Source organism: Pteropus vampyrus, unplaced genomic scaffold (assembly GCF_000151845.1).
Source record: "Pteropus vampyrus isolate Shadow unplaced genomic scaffold, Pvam_2.0 Scaffold170, whole genome shotgun sequence".
Lineage (NCBI taxonomy): Eukaryota > Metazoa > Chordata > Mammalia > Chiroptera > Pteropodidae > Pteropus > Pteropus vampyrus.
In genome coordinates, this window is record NW_011888951.1 from 2,241,983 (window position 1) to 2,247,683 (window position 5,701).

Consider the following 5,701-nt stretch of genomic DNA (forward strand, 5'->3'; position numbering starts at 1 on the left):
TCTCTTTCCTGCTGCAGAGACTTCCCTTCCCTGCCTGGAATATTCTCCCTTTGCTAGGTTAACGCTCTCATATCCTTTAGGACTAAAATGTCATCTCCGCGGAGAAGCCCTCCTTGACTATCACTCCCTCCTCCACAGGCTCAGACTCTCTGTTATTTGCTCTTACAGCATCCTCTACTTGGCAGTTTGTAATGACATGTATATATATATCTGTGTGCCTGTCGAGGTAACCCTTGTCTTTCCCACTGGGCTGTAAGCTCCACATGGAAGGAGCCTGTGATTGTCTTGTTCACCACTGCATCCTCAGCACCTACCACGATGCCCAGCCCATATGATAAAGCCTTTGTTAAACAAATTCTTTTATTCAACATTTAACACATTTGTATTGCGTACCTGTTCTAAAAGTGGGGATAAAACTCCCACAGTGCTTAAATTCTAATGAAGGAAATAAGTAGGAAAAAAATAAGCAAACATAATATGTCAGGTGGTGATGGTTGCTATGGAGAAAAACAGAACAGGATAAGGGGGGCAAGGTGTCATTCCACAGAGGTTCTCTAGGGGAGGGACACTGGCGATGTTTGATCAGGGACCTGGAGGAAGCGAGGGAATGAGTGAAGCTCTCATCTGGGAGAAAGGGTTTCAGGCAGAGGGAACAGCATGAGCAAAGGAATGGCAAGTGAGAGAGAAAAGAAACATGCCGGTTCCAGGCCGGGGAGAGGAGGCAAGGAGGAACTGTACCCCGGCATGGGCACTGTAGATTTCATGGAGAGCAGGGTGGGCGTGATCTCAAGTTCAGGACACTCTGGAGAGGAGGTCGGGGGAGGTACAGCAGGAACCTGGGAAGGACCACAGCGTCAGCTTTCTCTCCCCAGTTACCCTTGGCAGGGCCTTGCCTCCTATTTTCTTGTACTTCCCAGCATTCCTGGCTCAGGGCTGAGTACTTAGTAGGTGATTTGTAGATAGAACTAAACCCATTCAAGAAATTACCTAAAACCATTTTGCTATGACGAGTTGGCTTCGGACATATATGTATCCATCAGAGGACATTTCAAAACACATTCGATTTTAAACTTAAATCCACTTTCTTCTTCCTTAGTACCTCTCTGTTTGCTGGCTCTGCTAATAACATCAGGAGTAATTATCTTTTTCAATTTACAAAACATTTCCCTAATTACTATCTCTGCTGAGCCTCCAATAGCCTTTAAAGCAGTGATGCTCCACTGTCTAGAGGCCTTCAGACACTGGGCTAGGTCAGCAATGGCCAATGGCCCAGCAGGTGGTTCCCCACGAGTGCTCAAACTTCATCCTCCCACTAACTTCTGACATAGGTGTTTCACAGACAGACTCAGAGAGAGGACATCACCTGTCCAAAGCCCACCAGTGACCCCCAAGCCAGGTTGAAGCTAGGTGTCTCGGTGCTGGATTTTGCATTCCCCGCTTGGAGGTCCCTAATTCCCCTTGAAGGAACTTCTGCTAAAACCAGGGCTGACCAGCCTGGGCCTGGGCCTCCCTTGGCAGAGCCGACCAAGGTTTTGACCAGAGTTGTCTCCACACAATTCCAGGACCCAGCGTGCTGTGGGCAGGGGAGGGATGGGCTGCGTGGTCAGCGTCCACTCAAACAGCCCTCCAGGGGAGCCCCCATTCTCTGGCAGCTGTGAGGAATACTGCAATATGGCTGGAACCAGGGAAGGGAAACGGGATCTTCCCGCATCCTTGGCAGGCACAACCTCCTGGGTTGAGCCCACAAGCCTATAGTCCCTTTCCTTCAACTGTCACCTTCTGGAGGCCTGGCCCCAGCCAACCTGATCCCAGAGCCCAGGATTTCTGCCCCCTAGTTTCTGGCAGCTGAGAGGAGTGGCCATTCTAACCTCAGCTTGGAATTTACCTCTCCTTCTCTCCTACCTCGCCTGCCCATCTCTCCATATTCTGGTCACTCAGTTATTCACTTCTTCTGTTCCTGTCACTATAGTTGCTGGGCACTGGAGGGCCACAGATGAATGGCAACCATTCCCTGGCCAGGAGGGGCTCATGTTCCTGTGGGGGAAACACACATATGACCACCCCACGCAGTGGGGCTGACAGCAGTCAGTTGTGGTCAGGGGGAGGCACAGGGGCCACCAGGGGCCACCTGGCCCATAGTGTGAGCTCAGACAGGGCTTCCTGGGAAGGCTTTCTGGAGGAGGTGCCACCTATCCAGGCTGGATTTTAGAAGAATCAGTGGGAGTCTGCTACAGAAAGAGGCTTTTGTACAGAAGCTTGCACAACAGTGTAAGCTCCATGAGGTAAAGAATTTTGTTTGATTTATTGCCCAATGCCTTTAACAGGGCTTGGTACATAGTAGATGCTCAATAAACATCCTAAAAGAAAGAGAGGAAAAGGAAGGGAAGGAGGGAGAGAAGGAGGAAGGCAGGGAGTCAGGGAGACAGAAAAGGGAGGGAGAAAGAATGACTGAGTCCAGGGTGGAGGTGTGAAACTGCTCCGTGCATTCTGGAAACAGAAAGTACAGTAGTTCCAGGTGGCCAGTAGCTTAGGTGGGTGGGGCTGCGGGAGTGGCCTTATCTAACCCTATTGTTGGTGGTGTCTATTTCTTATCTCCCTGCTGGGCCCAGAGCTACTTTGGGGATGGGACCTTTTCTTCTCTGTGGTCCCTGTAGCCCCTGGTGTGTACGTTGAATGTTAACATGCACACAGGTACTGAACCTGTGTTGGGTGCTGGAGATGACTCAGAGTTAGTTCCTGTCCCCCTCCCCCCTAGTCTGGCTGGGAAGACAGACAGTAAACAACTGGCTACAACAATAGGCAGAATGAACTGAGAGCTACTATGGTGCTTCACACAAAATGAGACCGAGCAGAGGGATGGAGGGATGGTTTTCACTCCAGAAGTGAAAAGCAGGGGTGGGGGCTGTTGTGGAGGAGATGGTATTGGAGGGGATGTTAGCATTAAGGAATGGTCAAAGAACAGGTGAGGATCGGAGGCACTCCAGGTACAGAAACCAGGCAGTTCAAGGAGGTGGGGACTGGAGGATCCGGTGGGGAAAGATAAGTTGAGGTTCCAAATGCTACTCTTGGGTGTTTGCACTTGCTTCTGATGTGACTGCATTTTGGATCCTAGTGCCAGCAGCTGCACACCTAGTTGGAGCTGCTGAGTAGTCCTGCTTCCCAGGAAGCCATCAGCTCTCTTCTCTCCAGCAGGCTGGGCCCTCCCACTGTCTCTCTTAGCTCTACCATGAACCTACTGTCATGGGACCTCATTTTGTGTCAAGCCCTAGCAAAGGGACAGAGTACCTGGCACAGGTTCCCCAAAAGCCACCTCTCTTTTCTTGCCACACACACTCTGCAAGGAAATGCTAGTCTTTTTTTCAGGGTGGGGAATAAAACTATTGAAGGGAAATGAGCATCATAGAACATTAGACTTTCAAGATAGAGTAAAGATCTCTTAACCGCCTCCCCCCCACATTCGACAGATGAAGAAAATGATGCACAGATAGGCCTGTGCTGCAGCCCTGACATAGAGCATGGCCGACTTGGTGGTGTCCGAGACTAGTAGCACCAGAGAAGGGCAGCGTTTTCCTTTAGCCAGGACCTAACCGATACTTATAATTTGTGGGCCTTGCAGACCCAAGATGAGTCAGGCTTCTTGTGATTCAGTCTGTTGACAAGCCATCTCTGGCCATTCCTAGCCCATCAAAAATAGAAGTCCAGGAGCAGGCCAATTTAATTAGTGTGGACTCTAAGGTACCTTAAGTTAGCCCTATTAAATTAAACTGCCTAGGGGAAAAATAACTGTAATTATTTCCTTCTCTCCCCTATAGTTGTATTTCGACTCCCTTCCAAACCTCCATGCCTCTCTCATTCACAAAACCACCTTTAAACTAGGGGCTAAACACACAGACTATACGGTTCAGTGTTTCCCTTTTTCTGCTCCCTTCTCCAGAGAGCTCCAGGTCCCGGCAGAGAACAGAGTGCGTCCAGAGGCGTCCCTAGGGCCTGGCTGTATTCTAATTTAGGTAGGCTGTTACATTGAGTAGAACATTATTTCAAAAATGTACTCAGAGTCTCCTTCCTGAACCAATGCAGATCTATTTGCTGCGGGGCATTTCTTTTAAAAGCCCCTTCTCTCTCTTCTACAGATCAAAATAAGCAAACTTCAGTGGTAGGGAATTATTCTTTATTTTGTCGAAATCTAGTTCTGAGTTTTCTTACTTGAAACGTGTTTTCCCCAGGACACTGACCTATCCTTTAATTGTTTGGAGCAAGGCATGTTAGGGGGAGGGGCGTTACTTGTTTATTGGAACAGCGCAGTTAAAAAAAAAAAAAAAATCAACCTAGGCTAACAGTTTCAAGGCTCCCCTAAAGATGTATCCAAACAGGCAGCCAATCAGCGCTTACACAGCTTTTTCTGCTAGACTCTTTTAAAGAGACAGTGCCGACAGTGTTTTATCACATTTAAAGAGAACCGCGCTCTAAAAACAGTCTGAAATGGGGGAGTCCCCCCATTATGCTGGTTTCTGGTCTTAAGACTCTCTAATAAGGGACTCACAGTGTGTCCTCGGGATTCTCGATGTGGGCAAAAAGGAGTCAGCGGCAAATAGCTGGGTCACTCTGCCGGCCCCCCCCTCAATTTCCCATTGTACACCTGGGTCACTGACAATGGAAGCTTCCCCTCCCCCCACGCCTGACTCTCGTCACCCACTCCTCAATTTAGCTCCATTTATTTGAAGTTTGTGGATTTCTGTGGCGCGCATTCCGTGTCGTGGGGCGCCCAGGTGACTCCCCCTTACCCCGGGATGGCACCGTCTCCTGTGGAGAAACCGAGCCAACTTGCTAGGGCTGGCAGATCTTAGAAATTAGGGGGCATTCACTCTCCCCTCTCTTAGCCCAAGTCCCTCATCCCTTCCCCCAGGCTCCCCAAAGCACGCCAAGGGCCATTTTCTCGCGGCTCCACTTTGGGGTTTTCCAAAGTATTTTAATGATCTAGTAAAGGAGTAGCCGCGCGACTCGGCGCCGGCTCCAGCCGCCCAGCTCGCAGCGTGGAGCCCCAGGCCGGGCGCTCGGAAGCCAGACTGGGCGACAGGGAGGACCGGGGGCGGGGCGGCCGGCGGGTGGGGGGCCGGGCTGGAGTCTGGGGAGGGGGTCAGGGTCGGAGCCCAGGGGAGGGCATGCGAGGGGGAGGGGGAGATAAGGGCTGGGCCGGCGCGGGCCGCAGCGGGGGGAGGTGAGGGGCAGATAAGGAATAGGGACGTGGCGGGAGGGAGCCGGCGGCGCTCGGCTTGGGGGTCCGCGCCCCCTCCCCTCCAACGCTGCCGCAGCGCCCCCCCGCTCTTCGCCGCGGAGAGCGCTTGTCAAACCCGCTCCTCGCTGTGGCTGGGAGACCGGAGCTCCCGCACCCCGATTCGTGTCCCCGCCCCACATCTACAGAAAAGAGAGGCTAGCGCCCCCGGATACCCCCGGTCCGTCGGCAAGACCAGGGGTAGCGGCTCGGTGGAGGCGGCCGCAGCGAGGACTGCCGCGGCTGGGCGCTGACAGGGCGTCCCTCCCGGACCGCCCCGGGCCCGCCCCCGCGCGCGGATTGGTGGGGCTGGCTATCAATCGCGGGACGTTGACGCCCGCCTCGCTCCCTCGCCCGGGTAGCCACGTTCGGTTGAGCTCCAAGTAGACCAGCGGCAGCGGCGGCGACAGCGGTGCCGGAGGCGCAGAGGGC